Source organism: Schistocerca nitens, chromosome 9 (genome assembly GCF_023898315.1).
Source record: "Schistocerca nitens isolate TAMUIC-IGC-003100 chromosome 9, iqSchNite1.1, whole genome shotgun sequence".
Lineage (NCBI taxonomy): Eukaryota > Metazoa > Arthropoda > Insecta > Orthoptera > Acrididae > Schistocerca > Schistocerca nitens.
The window spans coordinates 419,921,459-419,945,437 of record NC_064622.1 but is presented as its reverse complement, the minus strand read 5'-3'; the positions used below and the strand labels follow the sequence as shown (position 1 = coordinate 419,945,437).

At 40.6% G+C, this 23,979-nt stretch overlaps 1 protein-coding gene and 1 long non-coding RNA gene across 2 annotated transcripts in view; one reads left to right on the top strand and one right to left on the bottom strand.

The window, feature by feature from the left end:
• The window catches only part of LOC126204286 (numb-like protein), a 434,856-nt gene that overhangs the window by 285,546 nt on the left and 125,331 nt on the right, over positions 1-23,979 (bottom strand). The gene's annotated exons all lie outside the window — the stretch shown is intronic.
• Positions 18,736-19,295, top strand: LOC126203655 (uncharacterized). The gene is made up of 3 exons (XR_007540340.1): positions 18,736-18,828; positions 18,940-19,137; positions 19,247-19,295. It is a non-coding gene; the product is annotated as an uncharacterized LOC126203655 (long non-coding RNA).

The following is a 23,979-nucleotide window of genomic DNA, read 5'->3' as shown; positions in this document are numbered from 1 at the left end:
CAACTCAGAGAACATCATCCTTTCTTCCTAAAACCATATGGCATTCCATTCTCCAGGAAAAAAGATGTAGAAAGGGAAATCAAAAAAATGGAAACTTGGGGGATTATAGAAAGAAGTAGAAGTGCTTACAACAACCCATTAGTAGTTGTGTCTAAGAGAAATGGTGGAGTTAGACTTGTACTTGACTCTAGGCACCTTAATAAGTTTTTGATTAGAGAAAATGACCATCCTGACAATATGGATGAACTCCTGCACAAATTTGATAATGTAAAATTTATGAGTAGCCTAGACTTGACATCTGGTTTTCACCAAATACCACTTGAACTTGATTCTAGGAAGTATACTGCCTTTTTGTATGGTGGCAAAAGTTACCAATATTGTGTTGTCCCTTTTGGATTGAATGTATCTGTGGCTGAATTTATCAGAGCACTGGATTTTGTATTAGGTGATGAATTGTCTTCAAAATTAATAGTATATGTAGATGACGTTCTTGTAACTGGAAAACCCTGGGAAGATCATCTAAACCTTCTGAGACAAGTCTGTTCAAAATTGAGGGAAGGGAGAATGACCGTAAAATTGGAAAAATGTTGTTTTGGAGTTAATGAACTGAAATTTTTGGGGCATAATATTTCAGAAGAGGGAATCTTACCTGATAAGGATAAACTTGAGGCCATTGTAAACTTCCCTACTCCCAAGAACAAAAAACAACTCAAGTCCTTTTTTGGTCTCACTGAATTCTATAGAAAATTTCTTAGTACCCAAGCTTTAAATGCAAACTGCTTATGTAACTTACTAAAAAAGAATACTGTTTGGGATTGGACACAAGAATGTCAGGATGCATTCGTAGAAATAAAACAACAACTGTCCCAAAGTCAAATGTTGTATAGACCTGTTATGTCGTTACCATTCTGTATAATGACAGATAGTAGTGAGACAGGTTTAGGGGCACACTTGTTTCAAAACATAGAAGTAGAAGGAAAATTAGAACACCATTCTATTGCTTTTGCTAGCCGGGTTTTACAAAAGTATGAAAAATCATATACAGTCACAGAGAAGGAACTACTTGCCATCCACTGGGCATTTAATAAGTTTAAAAGTTATCTTTTAGGGCACAAGGTAATTGTTTTCTCTGACCATAAAGCTCTATCATACATTCAGGAGTGCAGACTCTATCATGACCGTATAACAAGGTGGGTTTTATTCCTTCAACAGTTTGACCATGAGATCAAATTTATTCAGGGTAAACATAATGTCACTGCAGATGCCCTTTGCAGACTACCAGTAGGTGCAGATGTTGAAAATACTTATGGAAAAGAGGAGAAAGAGTTCAAACTTATGTACTTAAAGGGTGTAAAAGATGAAGCTGAAATACTGAAAATCTGTAATGATATTCGTAGAAACCAAAACCATGATGAAAATTGGAAGTTGGTTAAAAGTTATATAGGGAAAAATGGAGGAGAAAAGGTAGATCAGTATTATAAAGTACAAAAAGGGATTTTGTTTAGGAGACCTAGACCTGACTTAGACAATTGGAAACTATGTTGGCCTGAGCAATGTATTGACACGTTAATCAGTTACATACATGAAAGCTTTGGACACTGCGGGGCAACAAAATGTATGCAGAAGATACAGGAAAATGTATACTTCTATAATATCAGTAGGAGAGTGAAGAAAAAACTTGAAGCCTGTGATCGTTCTCAGAGAGTAAAAGTGAGCAACCAAACGTCTAAAGGATTGATGCAAAACATTTTACCAAATAAAAACCTTGAATTGACAGCTATTGATTTATATGGACCACTACCAAGGTCAAGGGGAGGGTATAGTTACATCTTCATTATAGTTGACGTTTTCTCTAAATTTATAAAATTGTATACATTAAAGAGAGCAATCAGTAAACAAATTATCATCAAGCTGACGAATCATTATTTCACAAATGTTGGTATACCCCAGGCCATCATGTCTGATAATGGGTCACAGTTTACATCTAAATTATGGAAAAATTTTATTGAAGATACAGGAATAAAACATATTTTGATTTCGGTTTGTCACCCATCAAGTAACCCAGCAGACAGGTACATGAGGGAAATTGGAAGGCTCTGCAGAACATACTGTAGTAAAAATCATGTTAATTGGATTGAAAATGTTACTGACTTTGAGGATAGAATGAACAGCCTACAGCATTCATCCACTGGTTTTTCACCTTATGAAGTAATGTTTAATAGACAACCTGCAAATTTGATTTCTGAGAATGTTGATTTCCCACCTTGTCAAACTATGACACCCCAGGAAAGAGAGACAGCTGATAGGAACACTATGAAAAGACAAGGAGAGGTAAGAACACGGAGAAATGATGCAAGAAGTAAAGGAGTACAGTTCAGGACAGGAGATCTGGTTTTAGTAAAAACACAGGAAAAATCTAAATTGATGAGTTCTGAAATTGGCAGAACACTTAGAAGACGAAACAGGTCTAGTAAAGAGGCTGCATACACTGCACCTGTCCACCCTGCTGTTCGCATATTGTTTGCAGTATTGGATCCGTACTAGATAGGACTGATGGAGGATATTGAAAAAGTTGAAACAAAGGAACCAAATTTCGTATTATCGCGAAGTAGGGGAGAGAGTGTCATAGATATGATATTCGAGAGTAGTAGGAGAAGGGTGGCGTCAGTGCATTTGGTTAGTGCAGGTTGTCTAAATCAGGGGCAAAGATGCACTCAGGGGCAAACCGATTGTTCTCCTTTGATTAACAGGTCATTAACCCACTGTTCTTCTAACAGGATCCTTCCTTTTGATTGACAGGCTATTAACCTATTGTTCCCCAGCACCTCCACCGAGCCCTCCCACAAAACCCTCAGGAAACCCCCAACCCACCCCATCCCTCTCGCTGATGCAGGTACACTTTTAGCTCCCAGTTATTGGAATAGCCTCCTCTCATTCTTATCAATTGACTGACTACTTAATTAAATTGATCAATTAATTAACCTCTCCCCCTCTGGTAAACCCCCTCATCCCTCCTTCCCCCTCTCCCTGCCCCACCTTAGCGGGAAATTAATGGCTCTGCAGCGGAGAGAAATGATCTCATAACAGGAAATTCGGGGGTATATTGTTTATTTATAAAAATTCACTTTAAGGGTTGGATTTCTATTGCTCATTGTTCTCTACTGTTTGGGAAGATGCAGGTGTAGGAAGTAATTACATCAAACGCTTTTCTTATTTTATTCCGACCATGCAAGGAATACTGAGATGAAACACCTATGACATGTAATTACACTGGTAAAAATTTTTCGATTGCGAAGCATGCGCCATCCACTGGACCACACAGAATGCCACCACACACGCTGCCAGGAGTCAGGGTGTTCTGGCAGCCCCTGCAAAGCGACAAAGCGGCCATCAGCTGCCGAGCCAAATGCAGGTGTCTATTCGCAACCTGCAAACATGAGGCGGTGGCATCCCTTTCATACTTGACACCTGAGAAATTCCTGTCGAAACAAGTGTTTTTCTAGCCACCAAAGCTGATGCATAGCTTTCATAGCTGTGGGTCCAGTATCGATCGAGATGTTTGCATAGAGGCTCACCCTCGCAGATGCAGCTAAAAGGTTATCAGTGTTATACTGACGTCACATGTCTATGTAAATAACAGCCAAGTCTCCCTCTGGATGTAATCTAGAAATCTGATGCAATGCTTTCAGAAAACATTTACGAAAATATCCCAGAATAACACAGGTTGCTTTATTGCTAGAGATCCTTGCAGGATAGCCCGTTCGTCATGTGTTACGCTGTACTGCCTTCAACATACATCTCAGAAATAGTAAAAATTCTCACCACTAAAAGCCTTCATCATGTCTGTGCATGATTGTGAAAACACCATTTATCATAAGAGCATTCTTGTTATTTGGAAAGAGAGTACTGTCTAAACACAGATGGGAAATTCAGATGTGGATTTAACGTAATAATTAAAAATCAAATTGGACACCATTAAAACTATGTCTAACAAAAATAAGGAAAGAGTTGTTTTCTGTATCTAAAAGTATATGCAAAAGTTAATAAAGACTTGGTACAAGAGTATCTGCTTCTCTTGTTCGCTAATCTACCAAAAATCCTAAGATATTTCCTAAATACAATGATCCATGGGCATGAATTTCAGATGTGGAAAGTGGGTAGCTGAAGACCTTGAAAAGTAGTTGACACTAGATAGCTGAAAGTATAGTGAGCCCCTTTTCGTACCTATATGAAGAATTTAGGCGTCAGTGCAATATGGCGACCTGTACAAAATAGGTTTGCCACTGAAAGTCTCGTCTGCAGAAGAGAATGGCAAGCAGTGCTGCCACACCGGCAGTGTCAGTAATTTGGCGGTTGAATTCAGGAAGAGCTAACCGGAATGCTCCATTCTTTCTCAAGAATTCCTTTGTGCTGGGACACACTAGCTTCTACAGACTGGTTCAAACAAGAACAAGATGGGGGCATGGTATCTACTTAAAGTTCTGAGAATAATGGGATGTCTTGTTTGCGCAAGTGCTCAAAGACAAGATGAAGCATACCATCCATCCCTGGCAGGATTGTGGCATTAGGACATCTCCACTGTAGGTCAGAGCTTCGAATTCTGTTTGTGAGGTTGTTCTGAGTTTCCCATATGTGCTTAGACAGTGCTCTCTTCCCAAACAACAAGAATGGGTTTATGATAAACGGAGTGCTCGCAACTACGCACAGACATAATGAAGGCTTTTAGTGGTGAGAACGTTTACCATGTCTGAGACGTATTTTGAAGGCAGGACAGCGTAACACATGATGAACAGGCTGTCCCACTAGGATCACTAGAAAGAATTCAACTTGTGTTATTCTGGGATATTTTCGTAAATGGAGGGAGACCTGGCAGTTATTTACATAGACATGTGACGTCAGTATAACGCTGTCAGCCTTTTCGCTGCACCTGCAAGGGTGAGCCACAGCTATGCGTCAGCCATAGTGGGTAGGAAAGCACTTGCTTCGACAGGGATTTCTCATGTGTCAGGTATGAAAGGGATGCCACTACCTCATGCCTGTGGGACCTGAACGGACACCTGCACGTGACTCGGCAGCTGATGGCCACGTCGTTGCTTTGCGGGGTTGCCAGTACAACCCGACTCCTGGCAGCGTGTGTGTTGGCGTTCTGTGCAGTCCAGTGGACAGCCCATGGTTCGAGATTGAAAGATTTTTAACAGTTTAATTGTGTGTCATAAGTGTTTGATGATGGCATTCCTCGCACAATCGGAATAAAAAAAGAAAATGAATCAATGTGATTACTTCTTGCAAAACCTGCACCTTTCTTAACAGCAGAGAACAATGAGCAAGAGAAATCCAACTGCACAAACTGAATTTTTTATAAATAAACAATAAACCCTTGAATTTCCTGTTATGAGATCCTTTCTCTCCATTTGCAGAGCCACCAATTTTCAGGTAGGGGAGGGGTGGGGGGAGGGGTCAGGAGGGATGGGGATGTTTACCAGAGAGGGAGGGGTTAATTAATTGATCAGTTTAACTAAGTAGTCAATGATATTGATAAGAATGAGAGGGGGCTATTCAAATAACTCAGAGCTGCAAGTGTACCTATATCAGTGCGGAGAAGGGTGTGTTGGAGATTTTCTGAGGGGTCAGAGGGGAGGAGAAGGAGATGGAGAGGTGGGGAACAATAAGTTAAGGAACTGTCAATCAAAAGTAAGGATCAAGTTGGCAAGACAATAGGTTAATGACCTGTCAGTACAACAGGTTGACCCTGAATGCCTACTTGCCCCTGATGTAGGCAGCCCACACTAACAAAATGCACAGACACTGCCCTTGGCCCACTACTTTTGAGTTGGGATGACAACCAATAAAATAATGTCATTTTTCATTGCAGTGAAAATTTCCCATGACATTTCAATATACTGTGTTCTGCTCCAAGTGCGAGAATATTTTATGAACACCCACATGCATAGGGAGCAATGATCATTGTAATAAAATAAGGACATCAGAGCTTGCACAGAAAGATTGAATTGTTTGTTTTTACCATGTGCTGTTAGTGAGTGGAACGGTAGAGAAATAGTGTGAAAGAGGTTTGATGAACCATCTTCTTTTCTGTTTATTGAAGAAAGTGTTCAGACTCAAATTATCGTTCAGTCGACCAAACTTCAATCTATAGTCTTCCTTCCTTGGTGCAACAATGGAAGGACTGTTAATATTGTGCATCACTGAAAGTGCTGCCCAAATAATCAACCTCCCTTATTTTTTCCATTCATCGGAGAAAGAGATATTGACTGGGATTCATTTCACATGTGGCAAAGTATCAGACACTAAGGGGAACTGTTCCTACAAAAACTGTTGGATAAAGAAATAAAGACACTTAACCTAAGGCACACTAACTGCTGTGGCTGGTATTGTTACCTTGCATAAAATAAATATTTGTCTCCAAGATCAAATCTTTTCCCAATCTGTTTCCTCAGAGGTTACTGACAAAAATTTATTTAAAATAACATTTGTCTGGGGAAGATGAACAAGTCACATAAGACTCATCCTTGTGGAAACGAGATCTACATAAATGTTAATTATTTTGCCATAGGTATGTTAGGATGTAGGTAGGTGCTTAAATATATGAATATACAGTATGCTGAACTGTTTTTAGATTTTTCTCATGCGCAGTATTAATGTGTCTCACATATAGGCCAACTTCTACAGCTTTTACAATTAAATTTTACTTTCATTTTCAAATCTTCTGTTAATTACTAAAAGCCCTTAATTATGTAAACATTTATAAATCAGAAGGGACGATGGTTAAGGTACAGCTGGAAGAGTGGTTTGAGTTTTGTACTTGACAAAACAGTTGGAGGTGTGGAAGTCCCTCCCAGTGTATGAACAGGCAAGAGAGGTGGCAGCTTCTTTGCTGCAGGAACTCCTCATAACACAGACGACAGACAGCAGCAGCAGAGAGCAGGGCTGTACCAGAACAAGGCTGGCCACACAGCCTGCTCACACATACAATGACACAGAAACACTTGTCGCATGCACTGTAACACACTCTGACTGTCTTGTGTTTACTGCAGTATACAGTCTAATATTTAAACTTCTCATGTTTCAGGTTCCTCTGGTGGACCTGTATTGTCCTGGATCGGTAAGACCCACCATAGCTTTTTACTTTTACTTTACAATATCCATAGATATTTCTAAGTACTTTACCTGGTCAGGCTTCAGGACCTCAGAATGTGGTGTAGGCCACTACTGGGAAGGGATATCTTCTTAACATACATTTGCAGCAATCCTTGTGTATATACGAGTGCTGTATCATACGAATCTGTCTAGTGCAGAGGGTTGTAATGAAGCTGTGTAGAGTGTAGAGGTGACTTTGTGTCCTTGATGGTGAATGGGCAATAAACACGATGTCACAATATGCCCAACAAACCACAACTGACACTTTTGTACCCAGTAATTCAACATGTCTCTGCAGAATGCCTGGGCATTGAAGCTGGGGCACAGACATATAGTCTGGTGACCAGAGAGTATGCAAGACTGTGTCTGAACATCAGTCTGATGGAAACCTATGGAAACATCTCGTATCACTAGGAATTATACCGAAAAGTCATAGACTGAACGCCTACACATCCTGTTCATAGCTACAGCCGCAGAGGCTGGTTCCAAAGGCGTGTCGAAATTCTCTGAATCTTCATGTATGTAACGTCTATATAGGCAACATTTACAAAATTATTAACAACTTTTTGTCTTTTTGGCCCAGTTTATTTTCCAGAGAAACACAAATATGTCAACCAGTTTTATTTGGAATGAGAAGCTCCTACGTGGAAATGAGCTATACAGATCTCTACCTGCCCTGTGGTCCTCCCGCCCACTGCTGGATGGAGTGTCATTGTATCTTTAAAAACAATGCTTCGTCTAACAGAGAGAAGATTCTGCGAAGTTGAGCTGCTACCACAACTGGAGTAGATCAGCTGGAGTTAGCTCCAAGACATAGACATCTCGCTCAATGCTCTCTCAGGTGTACTTAATAGGACCAGTGTCATATGACATGAAAACTTACACAAGTGGCCTCATGTGTGTGGAGTGTTCCTCAAAGCATTCACACTTAACATACAAAAGTAATGAAGTGGACTCCTGAAACTACAAGTCAACGATAGGCGCTAAAGGTGGTGAAACAGATTTACACAGTTATAATCAAACAGTAGGTTAAGGTACTGATGGCCGGGAGAAGATGATAGTAGTGCATCAAACACCCCGTTTCATCCTGAGTACTAAACATGTGGCTTGGACGAATTTGATCACTGCCATTGGTGTGCACCAACTTATATCATAACACGTTACTCCTGATGTCTATTTTCCAAGCTTATAGGGCAAACATTCTTCCGATCTCCAACACTTAGACCACTGTCGGTAATTCAGAGTACACTACACACCTCTCGATAAGATAGTTGGGACTGCGTGAGGTGGTGCTGTGGTCAGACACTGGACTCACATTTGACAATACAGAAGTTCCAACTCTATCCCTCACAAACCTGTCTTCCGGTTTCCGTGATGTCCCTAAGTAGCATAGGGTAAATTTCTAGATGATTCCCTCAGAAAGTAAGCAACCGGTTTCCTTACCTGTCCTTCCCCATCCTTCCCCAATCCAACCTTGTGCCCAACCTCCAGCACTCTTGGGATAAAGGGGACATAGAACCATAACATTTTTCTTGTGCCCACAGCAATTTCAGTGCTTGTGTTGTGCAACAAGTGTAGGTGATATGGATGTTGGCAGGATGCTGTCATCCAGCATTAAAACGGCTAATAGTTGCTGCATTATTATCCATCAATCCACAGTCACAAGCCACGACAGTTGACAATAATAAATTACAGTATAAATACAGTGTTCACATGTCGACAAGAGGCTGTAGAGGTAGTTGTTTTCCTCAAATCGGTGCTCATGGTGCACCTTGACACAACAGTGCTGTGTCCTCACGACATCGGCTAAATGGTGACATACATACTGATATCGCAGAGCTTATGCCATGTATGCCATTCTGTTCAGTACATCCCAACCATGGGTGCCAAGTCGAGTGGCATGATTTATTTTGCTGTGTCCAGAGAGCAAGCTTGAATGGAGTGTCATTCTGTGGACCCAAGATGGCAGACAGCACAGACACGTGACTGCTGTGAGTGCCACTGTGGTCGAGCTAGTATCGAGCATGTATGGTGGCATAGTGAGTCAGCTGCAACCAGAGGAAACAGCGATGTCTTCCAGCACCAGTTATAAGAGGTGAACAAGTCTACAGCGAAGAACCAGCGGCCAAAATGTCGTGGTGGCCAATGTATCCATACTGTGGCGTGTACTTGAAGATGTTAGTGTTACTGAGCCGCTCCATGGAGACGATTGTGCAAGTTCTGGGCAGAATTGTTGCTGAGGGCCTCAAGAATTTTATGCACTGCACTTCTGTCACCTAAATGTCACTACAGTCTGTGAGAGGCATGGCCGCTGTGTGGACACAACAACTTGGTGGTGTGGTTGGTGCCTGTTCACAGCCAGATGGACACTGATCCCAGTTGAGGCAGAGAACCTGGCTTCAGCATATCAAGAGGAGCACTAACTGAGAACTTTGGTAGCTGACAGTTGCATGCTGGTGACTTTATGGTTGGTATAGTGTATCGCGTGGTATACTAGTTGTACATTGGGTACCTCTGCTAGCAAATCATTCCACTTGGAAGTCTGTGGTTGTTGTGTGACAAGGTGTGGTTGTTTATTGATTTCACACAGAAGTGTGGGTGTGTTTGTGCAGTGAGTGCGAGCACTTCAATTTGTTAACTACATGATGTGAGTGTGATTAATTGTATTGATTCTAAAATGTTAGCTTAAACTATGCTCTGAACATAACCCTCTTGTTGAGACTATTGTGCTTAAAAACATCTTGTTACTTGTTCTATGTCAAAAATCAACTTGTTGCATTATTATATAAGATGTTTCTGAAAAAAAAAAAAAAAAACACTTTCAGCTGAAAATGATCTTTTACAGAGCATAGTGTGTAGTTCATTGTGGTATTATATGGTGACAGTGGTAGTAGTAAACAAATACGCAATTATGTGTTATGATCCTAGTTAGATCCAAGAGTGTTTTTCCATTCTGTGTTTTTCTACTGAAGTTGTCTCACATATTATTACTGGTTATGTCCGAGAGCCAAGCATCGTAAATTTTTGTCGTTGTTAGCTGTGTATGATTCGGCTAAGGTAAGGTTGTTTGATGGAAGATACTTTTTATTGATTGTTTGGAGCCCAATGTCAGTATCTTTATAGGCTACAGAAATATCTTACTTAAGGAAAGTGTATTTCTAATCTGTTGATGTTAAACAAAATAATTGTTAAAATAAGTCCCACGCGTACACAGCTCCCAGTCCAAACGCTACTTCATCTAAATCCTAGGCCACACATGTGACACATCTTGTTCTTCAATAGTATGTGTCAACATGAGTAATCTGGAAGACAAGCGTTAAAAATTCCAACCACTGTTAAGGAATGGTTCTGAAGATATAACATCAGCAATCAGTTCTAGGACTGGAGAACCTTAGGGAAACTCGTCTCAGAACAAGATAGGCCAAAGACATTCTTCAAAATTGGGCAGAGCACAGAGAGCTTTCGTTAGCTGTGCTAATCTAATGAGCATGACAGTCTTTTTTATTACCAGGGTGTCCATAGTGGTGGAAGTTGTAGAAACGTTAGTCAATGTGCAGTCTAGTCATATACTGAAGCATGTTTCTCGTCCTTGCAGCAAGTCTGATGAACGGGTAGCGAAGAACGAAGACTGGTCTGGGCCACCTGCTGCAGCAGCAGCAGCAGCAGCAGCAGAAGAGGGTGCTGCAAGAGAGATGTCCGTGGACAGCCTGAGTCTTCTCGCTGGTAAGTGGGGTAACTTCTTGTATGCAATTTAGCAGGCGCAACTACTTCCTGCACACCTGTACCACACCCTGGAAAAGTCGCAAACGTTCATGTGAGGCAAGCACTATATGTACTGTTTAAAACCAATCCAGTGACCTAGCCTTTGCTTCAGTCTGCACAGTTTTACGAGGGAATGCAAAAATTATGAAACCTCTGTTTTGAGGAACTTCAGAAGTTTGATCCGAAGTCTATGATCGTATATAGCTATAGGTCTCAGAACAGTTGGCTTCATGGAGCTGTCAAGGTTCTATAGATTCTTACACTTTTCTGTGCCAAATAAGTTCAAATGTGGAAGAAACACATCCTTTGACAGTAGCAAACGCTTCTGATGAGGTTTCCTCGATACCTCTTTCTGAGTAAAGAAATTATTCAGCAGATGATAAAATTGTGGCAGGTTCTTTTTTTGCGCTCCTGCTTTGACCCACGCACATAGTGAATTAAATCAGAAACTATCTTTGGTTAATGCGATAGCAAAAGTATAGTCAACCGACCTTTTAAGTGCTTCCCACATTACGCAGCGTATGATTTTTGTGTCAATCTTAATGAAGTTCTGCCACTTCAGTCACTAGCAAAACGGTATTCACCATTTTCGCAAAACTACTGTTTTAAGTTCACTTTTTTTTCTCCAGGAAGTAATAATTGAACCATAACTAACCTACGGAAATTCAACAATGCTGAGAGTCCTTTGAACTGACTTTGAGCTTTTTTAAATGAGCTTTTGAAGTTTCTCCTTAGGGTATTTCGCTTCTACATTCACAACATGGAACACCCATTTCGAAACTGGTTCTTAAGACAAAAATTCATTTCATGCGAGATGTCTAACTTTTTCTTTCTGTCTTTCTTTATTGCAGCCACCTGATCACATCTCCTGCCCTCCCCAGATTCCTACATGCCACACACTAGACTACAGATGTAGTGTCCTCCATCCATTATCCCCCATCTGCTCGCAGTTATTCACATGAGTCGCACAAGGATACAGACAAGTAAGTGCATCTGCACAGAAGATATCATTTTAAGGTGTCTGTTCTTTTGGACATCTTACAAAGAACAGACACCATACATACATACGTGCATTACTGTTGTTCATGTTTAGTGTCGTTACTAGGCCTGGTAAAATATACAGGGTCTTACAAAATGGTACGGCCAAACTTTCAGGAAACATTCCTCACACACAAATAAAGAAAAGATGTTATGTGGACATGTGTCTGGAAACGCTTACTTTCCATGTTAGAGCTCTTTTTAGTTTCGTCATTATGTACTGTACTTCCTCGATTCACCGCCAGTTGGCCGAATTGAAGGAAGGTAATGTTGACTTCGGTGCTTGTGTTGACATGCGATTCATTGCTCTACAGTACTAGCATCAAGCACATCAGTACGTAGCATCAACAAGTTAGTGTTCAGCACGAACGTGGTTTTGCAGTCAGTGCAATGTTTACAAATGCGGAGTTGGCAGATGCCCATTTGATGTATGGATTAGCACGGGGCAATAACCGTGGCGCGGTACGTTTGTATCGAGACAGATCTCCATAACGTAGGTGTCCCGACAGGAAGACGTTCGAAGCAATTGATCGGCGTCTTAGGGAGCACGGAAATTCCAGCCTATGACTCGCGCCTATGGAAGACCTAGAATGACGAGGACACCTGCAATGGACGAGGCAATTCTTCGTGCAGTTGACGATAACCCTAATGTCAGCGTCAGAGAAGTTGCTGCTGTACAAGGTAACGTTGACCACGTTACAGTATGGAGAGTGCTACGGGAGAACCAGTTGTTTCCGTACCATGTACAGCGTGTGCAGGCACTATCAGCAGCTGATTGGCCTCCACGGGTACACTTCTGCGAATGGTTCATCCAACAATGTGTCAATCCTCATTTCAGTGCAAATGTTCACTTTACGATTGAGGCTTCATTCCAACGTGATGAAATTGTAAATTTTCACAATCAACATGTGTGGGCTGACGAGAATCCGCACGCAATTGTGCAATCACGTCATCAACACAGATTTTCTATGAACATTTGGGCAGGAATTGTTGGTGATGTCTTGATTGGGTCCCATGTTCTCCCACCTACGCTCAATGGAGCACGTTATTATGATTTCATATGGGATACTCTACCTGTACTGCTAGAACATGTGCCTTTACATATATGACACAACATGTGGTTCATGCACGATGGAGCTCCTGCACATTTCAGTCGAAGTGTTCGTACGCTTCTCAACAACAGATTCGGTGACCGATGGATTGGTAGAGGCGGACTAATTCCATGGCCTCCATGCTCTCCTGACCTCAACCCTCTTGACTTTCATTTATGGGGGCATTTGAAAGCTCTTGTCTACGAAACCCCGGTACCAAATGTAGAGACACTTCGTGCTCGTATTGTGGATGGCTGTGATACAATACGCCATTCTCCAGGGCTGCATCAGCGCATCAGGGATTCCATGCGACGGAGGGTGGATGCATGTATCCTCGCTAACGGAGGACATTTTGAACATTTCCTGTAACAAAGTGTTTGAAGTCACGCTGGTACGTTCTGTTGCTGTGTGTTTCCATTCCATGAATAATTTGATTTGAAGACAAGTAATAAATTGAGCTCTAACATGGAAAGTAAGCGTTTCTGGACACATGTCCACATAACATATTTTCTTTCTTTGTGTGTGAGGAGCCAGCCGCGGTAGTCTCGCCATTCTAGGCGCACAGTCCGGAACCACGCGACTGCTACGGTTGCAGGTTCGAATCCTGCCTCGGGCATGGATGTGTGTGATGTCCTTAGGGTAGTTAGGTTTAAGTAGTTCTAAGTTCTAGGGGACTGATGACCACAGATGTTAAGTCCCATAGTACTCAGAGCCATTTGAACCTTTTTTTTTGTGTGAGGAATGTTTCCTGAATGTTTGGCCGTACCTTTTTGTAACACACTCTATAAGAGGCAAAACAGAGTCAACATTAAGTGATGACTGTGAAGGGCACAGAGACGCTGTGAAATGATGTGAAACGGAGTTATAGCGTCTGACAGAGATTCAAAGAGTCTCATGGCAGGTGTAAGTTTTTGAAGCATTCAGATGTGACAGTGGCACAATGGTGGACTGCAAGGGAATATAAGGGCGGGTATACTCATCGTCATTGTTCCAATCGAACACATATGATTACACCATAAGGGAGTTACTCCTTATTGTGCACGGAACATATCGTAACCCTTTGATATCCTTGTCTGCTGTCTGAGAACAATTAATGGACTCCCTCAACATTGTGTCATCCCGCAACATTGGTCAGAGACAACCAGCAGCCAGACTATGGGATTACTACACCATGTGTAGGCTGGCATAAACACTACAATAAGACGTCACTTACATCCTGCATCTTCATGTGGTACCTCCTATGAGACAGTATCATGGCGCCATTTTTCAAGAGGACAACGATCGTCCACATGCAACATGCGTCCCTATCAGCTCTCTGTGTTATGCTTAGCTATTAGCTCTATACCCAATAGAATATATAGGACATCAGCTCATATGCCATCTCCATCCCGGTGAAACTATCCAGGATATCAAGGACCAGTTACATTAGCTGTGGGATAGCTAGCTTGTGTCAGGACCGGGTCAACGGTTTTATGACGCAATTCTGTACTGAACCAATACATGCATCCCGACTAGTAATTCGGCCACCCCTTAAAATTAACCCACAAGAGGTGCACAGCTGGGGTACACTGATTCCGTCCCGGACGGGGGAGGGGGAGGGGGGGGGGTATGCGGTGGTGAAGGAAAGTCATCCAGCCATCCCTTAAAATTAACCATTTCAGTTCTGTACTAAACACTGCCGACCCTGTGCATGATGCAGAACAAAGGCAGTCTCAAAAGACGAAGAAGTAATTAATGAATAAAAGTGAAAAATTCATATTCATGAAAAGTCACTTGTCAAAATGAACAAACCCAAGCGAAAAGATGAAAGGAGAGAAATGTCTTCTTAAATGTTACTGTCACTGTCATTTGAAACAGCAAGATGCCAATTGTATTTCACTTGCAAATACTTTCATTTCCAAATAAGTCCTCGTTAGTTCCCTTTCTATAAATATTCGTCACAAAGGAACTAACACCATTGATAAAATTTATTGTTTTAGATATACTTTCTCCAATGGCCCGAAACAATATTTTTGTCCCTTTTTGCAGATAGGATAAATAGTCATCCTAACTGGACCAAGATGGTTGAGTGGTTAGCGAAGCAAGAGATTACCAGGAGCAGTCAAGAGTACGATGAGATCCAGAACATGTCATCTGTAATCGAAATAAAATGAAGCGTTAAGACACAAACAGATAACATCTTCCTCTACCAGAGGACATCACTATAGTGGAGTCTAAGTTGCACTATCTGACTAAAATAGAGAAATGCCCAGAAAAGGCAGAGGAGACGAAATGAAATTTCACAAGTTGAGAGGATACATGATGCTATTTCAGTGATTAACACACTGAGTCAAATTTACTTCATTTATCAGGAAGACGCTGAAATCCCTCCTGCCTGGATGCATCATCTAAATTGGTTATAAAGGGTTTCATGAAGCCGTTGTACCTTCTCCTGAGGTATCCCAACACACGACCATTGTAATCGTACTTCATATTCTGGATACAGGAATGATGATGTCGTTGATGTCCGAACTGGTCTAAATCATGCACCATCAGGGATAGATCTACGGATCTTGCAGGCCATAAGAATACTCAGTTACGCAGACAGTTCGCAGATATATGTCCATGTGTGGATAGGCATTGTCCTGTTAAAAAATGCAACATGATACTGTCACAAGAAACGTAATGCATGATGGTGCATGCATTCGTAAGTAGTCTGTACTTCCCAGTCATGGCATCACTCCAAATGGATCCATTTGTGTTTTAGTATTAACAGTAACCTCCACATATGTGTGTGTGTGTGTGTGTGTGTGTATGTGTGTGTGTGTGTGTGTTCAATTTTAAACCAATGTGACATCTTGACACTGCATTATTTGACCGGCCAACCAAATGGCTGCACATTCTGAGGCTACTTTCAGTCCAATCAGGAGCTGGTAATGCTGTCTCTCATATGTATACAGCATACCAATGTCATTTACAGTGACCACTCAACATTTGAAGCTGTTTACATACCTTATATATCCTACCAGTTCTGGTACAACACCAAACATGAACGCCACTAACACAGCTTGGTGGCCGTTCTGTCTTAGAGAATTGCTACACTAATCTTTTATAAATGCATTGATTCCAAAAGAGATTTTCACTCTGCAGTGGAGTGTTCACTGATATGAGACTTCCAGTCTTCGAGTCTCAGTCCGGCACACAGTTTTAATCTGCCAGGAAGCTCCAAATGCATGGATCGTGTGAACATAGACATGGTTCCACTGTTATCCGACCATGGTTTCTGGGAGTTTCACTTTTTTCTATATAAGGCAGTGTATATACGACAATTCTACAGATATACTAGGTGAACTATAGTGCAAAGTTCTTATGAAACATTGACACTTCTAAAATTCAAGTAAGAAACATTTAAACCACATGTTTACATAACTAGGAGGGTGGGCTCACTATGTGGCAATACAGAGCGTGAGATGACGTTAACCACATCGTGTTTGCCTACCAACGACGGAAATACGGAACATGCATACTACTTCGTCAGATTCTGTATGTGGGATACAGGAGACCTTCCAACATCCCGTCGCTTCTGCCTGATACCGATGTCATTGCCTTGAACCTATTATCGAGCATCCTCATTGCAGACAATATGGAAATAAGACTGCTATTACCAAAAAGAATAAACCCACCGTGACGACCTATGCAGTGAGCAACTTTGAAATTAATGTGTGTTTGTGTGTGTGTGTGTGTGTGTGTGTGTGTGTGTGTGTGTGATAGTGTAGTCGAGGGATGAAAATTTTCTGAACTTATGCTGCAAAGATAAACTGCTTGAATGGTGTGTTGGATGGCTGTAGGACTGTCTTAACCAGTGCTAAATAATAAAAATTTACAGCAATGGATAAAATGCTTACTATCCACTCTCCAAAACACTGCAAAGTTGATCCACCACTGCTCAGCATGTAACACAAGAACTAAACTACTTGCTGTAGATACTCACTCGACATTTGTGTTTTGATCATAACAACATTTTACCCTATGTTTTCTACACTGTAAACTTACACATCTCTTGGTGTAAACAGTTGAGATTAAATTTACTGCACAACTAACTAATCAGCTTTGTAAATCTTATTGTGTTCTTACACTAGTTTATTTTTCTTACCTTTGTAAACAGGGGTGCGTTTTCATGAAAGTTAATCTTTTTCTTTACAGTGTACTCAGGCATGTCAGGTGTACACGAACTTGTTTTGCCCCATGCGAAGCCAGCATTCTGCTCGCTAGAGGTTGAGCATGAGAAGTAGACTGGTTAGTATACAATCAACACTGATGTGATAATGTGTTCATAAACTTGTTTATATTTTTTAGCTCTGTCGATATGGGTACATTTTGATAAACTTTAACCCTTTTGTTCACAGTCTTCTCAAGCATGTTAGCTGGGAGTGTGCCAATTTTGGCCCCAAGGAACACCTGTTCTGCACACTCCACAAAATGGCCCTCGTGGCCAGCACTACTCAGACCTGTAGGCTGGGAAGAAGCTGGTTTTAGTCCAGAGCAGCAAGCATTCCGCTCACCACACAAAACGCCATTCAGACTAGAGCACAAGAAGTAGGATGGTGAGTATATGATCCAGTCTGCTTGATATTTTGTACACACACTTGTTTATATTTTTTACCTCTATCAATATGGGTACATCTTGATAACATGTAACCTTTTTGTTCACAGTCTACGCATTCCTGCTGGACAGAAGAGTGACTATACTGGCCCAGAGCAGCAAGTGTTGTGCTGTCTAAACAAAACACTCTTCAGGACCAAGCACTGTTGGCCGGAAAGGATCTGATTATAGGCTGGAGCAGCAAGAATTCTGCTCGCCATGCAAATCGGCGTTCGATCTCGACCAAAGGAGCTAAAATGGTGAGTATCCAATCCAGTGCCCTCTGATAATGTCTTCTTACACTGGTTTATATTTTTCACATTGATTAACTGGGGTATATTTTGATGAAACATAGTTCTTTTGTTCACAGTTACTCAGGCCTGTTTGTTGGCAGTGTGCTGATTTTGGTCCAAAGCAGCAACTGTTCTGAACTCTTGACAAAACAGCTTTCAGAGCCAACCACTACTCAGGTCTGTTTTCCGTGAAGAAGCTGATTTCAGCCCAGAGCAGGAAGCATTCCGCTCACCAGGTGAGATGGTGTTCAGACTCGACAAGAGGAAGTAGGATGGTGAGTATATGATCCAGCCTGCTTGATATTTTGTTCACACACTAGTTTATATTTTTTACCTCTAACGACGTGGGTACATTTTGATAAAAAGTAACCGTTATTGTTCACAGTCTACTCAACCCTACTGGCTGGAGGTTGACTATATTGGTCCAGTGCAGCAGGTATTCGGCTCGCTAACAAAACAGCCTTCACGGCCAAGCACTACTCAGACCTGTCGACTAGAAAGGAGCTGAATTTGGTGCAGAGTATCAAGCATTCTGCTCACTAGATAAAACAGTCTTCGAACTCGAGCGCAAGAGATGGGACTGTGAGTACATGTTTCACTCCGTTGTGATACTGTGTTCTTATATTCTTCTGCAGTTTTTACCATGATCCTTAAATATACACTTTGATGAAATGTAACCAGTTTCTTCACTGTCTAATCAGGCCTACTTGGCGGTGAGGAGCATTTTGGTCCAGAACAGCAACTGCCCTTCTTGCTAGACAAATTTTCTTTACAGTGCACTCAGGCATGTCAGATGTACACGAACTTGTTTTGCCCCATGCGGAGCCAGCATTCTGCTCGCTAGAGGTTGAGCATGAGAAGTAGACTGGTTAGTATACAATCAACACTGATGTGATAATGTGTTCATAAACTTGTTTATATTTTTTTAGCTCTGCCAATATGGGTACATTTTGATAAACTTTAACGCTTTTGTTCACAGTCTTCTCAAGCATGTTAGCTGGGAGTGTGCCAATTTTGGCCCCAAGGAACACCTGTTCTGCACACTCCACAAAATGGCCCTCGTGGCCAGCACTACTCAGACCTGTAGGCCGGGAAGAAGCTGGTTTTAGTCCAGAGCAGCAAGCATTCCGCTCACCACACAAAACGCCATTCAGACTAGAGCACAAGAAGTAGGATGGTGAGTATATGATCCAGTCTGCTTGATATTTTGTACACACACTTGTTTATATTTTTTACCTCTATCAATATGGGTACATATTGATAACATGTAACCTTTTTGTTCACAGTCTACACATTCCTGCTGGACAGAAGAGTGACTATACTGGCCCAGAGCAGCAAGTGTTGTGCTGTCTAAACAAAACACTCTTCAGGACCAAGCACTGTTGGCCGGAAAGGATCTGATTATAGGCTGGAGCAGCAAGAATTCTGCTCGCCATGCAAATCGGCGTTCGATCTCGACCAAAGGAGCTAAAATGGTGAGTATCCAATCCAGTGCCCTCTGATAATGTCTTCTTACACTGGTTTATATTTTTCACATTGATTAACTGGGGTATATTTTGATGAAACATAGTTCTTTTGTTCACAGTTACTCAGGCCTGTTTGTTGGCAGTGTGCTGATTTTGGTCCAAAGCAGCAACTGTTCTGAACTCTTGACAAAACAGCTTTCAGAGCCAACCACTACTCAGGTCTGTTTTCCGTGAAGAAGCTGATTTCAGCCCAGAGCAGGAAGCATTCCGCTCACCAGGTGAGATGGTGTTCAGACTCGACAAGAGGAAGTAGGATGGTGAGTATATGATCCAGCCTGCTTGATATTTTGTTCACACACTAGTTTATATTTTTTACCTCTAACGACGTGGGTACATTTTGATAAAAAGTAACCGTTTTTGTTCACAGTCTACTCAACCCTACTGGCTGGAGGTTGACTATATTGGTCCAGTGCAGCAGGTATTCGGCTCGCTAACAAAACAGCCTTCACGGCCAAGCACTACTCAGACCTGTCGACTAGAAAGGAGCTGAATTTGGTGCAGAGTATCAAGCATTCTGCTCACTAGATAAAACAGTCTTCGAACTCGAGCGCAAGAGATGGGACTGTGAGTACATGTTTCACTCCGTTGTGATACTGTGTTCTTATATTCTTCTGCAGTTTTTACCATGATCCTTAAATATACACTTTGATGAAATGTAACCAGTTTCTTCACTGTCTAATCAGGCCTACTTGGCGGTGAGGAGCATTTTGGTCCACAACAGCAACTGCCTTTCTGGCTAGACAAATTGGCCTTCGGTGTCTTGTACTACTCAGAAATGTTGGCCGGGTAGGAGCTAATTTTACCTTGAAGAAGTCAGCATTCCGCAGACCATGCAGAACGGTCTTCAGCCTCGAGAAGAAGGAGAATGGTGAGTATATGTTCCAATCTACTATGATTTTGTGATCTTACACTTGATTATTTATTTACCTTCATCGACAACAGTACAGTTGGATGAAACTTAATGCCTTCATTCACAGTCTACTTAGACATATTGGATGTGAAAGAGGTTTTTGTTAACTCCAGAGCACACACAGATTAGTGTCAAAGTCTTCCCAACTATGTTGGACTATTCTTATTTCCTCCCATATCACCATTCTACGTTTCTAACACTGACATGCGATCACACATCTTACTAAGCACCTGTACAACATTCCTCTTTATGTTTTTCATTGCTTAACTTTTCAGTTCGGGCTAAAACTACAAAGTTGCTCATTTCACAAATTTGGTCCATTTTTCACTACGTTTAGCGATGTTACAGATAGAAATACTTCATTACAACCTTTTCTCTGTGAGATTGTCACTTTGTGAAAGACATACTAATAGACACAAACCGTTATTTACCGGTAACTTCCGACTGTTGCTTGTGTTAGCCACCTGTGTTCTACTGATCAGCAACATTCATTGAAATTTCAACTTAAACTGTAACATAGTTGACCTTTTCTCGGTTATTTTGTGAACGTAGTTTATCAGTTTGATATTAATACAAATAAAACACTAGGATAGCCACTTGCTCACAAACAGCCATTGATAATATCTTTATAGAAAAGTCCAATGAACAAAATTATATTACAAAACCAATAGTCAATGGCCTCTCAGACCATGACATGCAGTTCCTTCTGTTAAATGTTAATACTGAACAGGATATAAAATCTGTTAAATCTGAGCTCAAAAGGGTAATCAGTAAGCCAAAAATTGATTATTTTAGGACACTCCTCAGAGACATTCACTGGACTGATGTTTACAGCGTTCATGGCATGAATGAAAAATATACCATTTTTGCTAATAAAGTGCTTACCTTATTCGAACACTGCTTTCCCCCAAAACTTACCAAGGTTAGAGCAAAGTCTACAAAGAAGCCATGGATTACTCGAGGAATAGGGGTATCTTGTAAAACAAAAAGAAAACTGTATCTGTCACTCCGAAACATTTCCAATGTTGATGCTATAGCACATTATAAGACATACTGCAAAATATTAAAGAGTGTAATACGGATGTCAAAGCGAATATATTACAAGGAAAAGATATTCATATCAGATAACAAAATAAAGACAATATGGGATATAGTGAAGGAGGAGACCGGTAGAACCAGACATGAAGAGGAATAAATACCATTAAGAGTAAATGATACATTGGTGACAGATGTGTATAGTGTTGCAGAACTTTTTAACAAACATTTTATAACTGTTACTGAAAAGATGGGGTTGTCAGGTTCGGTAGATGCTGCTATGGAATACCTTAGACCAGACATTTCAAGTAACTTCCTTAATATGAATTTGACCCTCACTACCCCAACAGAAATAATGTCCATCATAAAATCTTTAAAATCAAAAACATCTAGAGGATATGATGAAATATCAACAAAGTTAATTAAAGAATGTGATTCTGAGCTAAGTAACATATTAAGCTATCTGTGTAACCAGTCGTTTATTAGTGGAATATTTCCTGAATGGCTGAAATATGCTGAAGTTAAGCCACTGTTTAAGAAGGGAGATAAAGAAATAGCATCAAATTTCTGTACAAATTCACTGTTGCCAGCATTCTCAAAAATTTTCGAAAAAGTAATGTACAGTCGTCTTTATAACCATCTAATCTCAAATAACATACTGTCAAAGTCACAGTTTGGATTTCTAAAAGGTTCTGATATTGAGAAGGCTATCTACACTTACAGTGAAAATGTGCTTAATTCATTAGACAAAAAATTGCAGGCAACTGGTATATTTTGTGATCTGTCAAAGGCATTTGACTGTGTAAATCACAATATCCTTTTAAGTAAATTAGAATATTATAGTATAACAGGAAATGCTGCAAAATGGTTCAAATCTTATATCTCTGGCAGGAAACAAAGGGTGTTATTAGGGAAGAGACATGTATCAAGCTATCAGGCCTTATCCAACTGGGAACTAATTACATGTGGGGTCCCACAAGGTTCCATTTTGGGGCCCTTACTTTTTCTTGTGTATATCAATGACCTTTCATCAGTAACATTACCAGATGCCAAGTTTGTTTTGTTTGCCGATGATACAAACATTGCAATAAATAGCAAGTCAAATGTAGTCTTAGAAAGATCAGCCAATAAAATATTTGTGGACATTAATCACTGGTTCCTAGCCAATTCTTTGTCACTAAACTTTGAAAAAACACACTACATGCAGTTCAGAACTTGTAAGGGGTGTCCCAAGTGTATATGTCTAACATACGATGACAGGAAGATAGAAGAAGTGGACAGTGTTAAATTCTTGGGATTACAGCTTGATAATAAATTCAACTGGGAGGAGCACACCACAGAACTTCTGAAGCGTCTTAACAAATCTCTGTTTGCAATGCGAATTTTGTCAGACATAGGGGATATAAAAATGAAAAAGCTGGCATACTATGCTTACTTTCATTCCATAATGTCATATGGGATTATTTTTTGGGGTAATTCATCAAGCCAAGCTAAAGTTTTCCGGGCACAAAAATGTGCAGTGAGAGTTATATGTGGTGTGAACTCAAGAACATCCTGCAGAAGCCTATTTAGGGAACTAGGGATACTAACTACTGCTTCCCAATATATTTATTCCTTAATGAAATTTGTCATTAAAAATATATCACTTTTTCAAACCAACAGCTCAATTCATGGAATCAATACTAGAAATAAGAATAATCTTCACAAGGATTTAAAGTCACTTAGTCTTGTACAAAAAGGTGTGCATTATTCAGGAACACACATTTTCAATAACTTGCCAGCAGCCATAAAAAGCTTAACAACCAATGAAATTCAGTTTAAGAGAAGCCTAAAGGATTTATTGGTGGCCAACTCCTTCTACTCCATTGATGAATTTCTTAGTAGAACCAACTGATTTGTATATAAGTACAACATAACTTCTGCACAATTTCAGTGCAGTAATGTGTTCATTGAAAATTTGTGTGTGTGTGTGTGTGTGTGTGTGTGTGTGTGTGTGTGTGTGTGTGTGTGTGTGTGTGTTAGTATAATCTAACTTCTGCACCATTTCACTGCAGTAATGTGTTCATTGTAAATAAGTATTACAGTAGTTGTATTACCTTATAAATAAATAAAAAAACTTTTTTTATTTTAAATTCAGTGCATTAGTATTTGTAAAATGACTCTTAGTGTTCATTAAAAAATGACGATCATTCCACTTGGGACCTGTGGAATGGTACATTAGCTTATTTGTTTTAGTTGTAAATATTTGTCATGTATTATTGTTTTTCTGACATGTTCCACATCCTGGAGGACCTCCTCACTACGGATCAATTGGAATGAAAGTAAATCTAATCTAATCTAATCTAAGTACACTAGACTGCACCGACAGAAAGAACCAAGGCAATACACAGTACGGTAACGTAATACGGAACAATTTTCATGTGACAGTAATCGATGATCTAACAGGAGTGCAGGAATTCATTTTGTCATAGAACTACGTTAAGCACCTGCGTGCCTTAAAACCATCCACACAATCCCTACCTATGATGCAGTTCTTTTTATGCTGCAG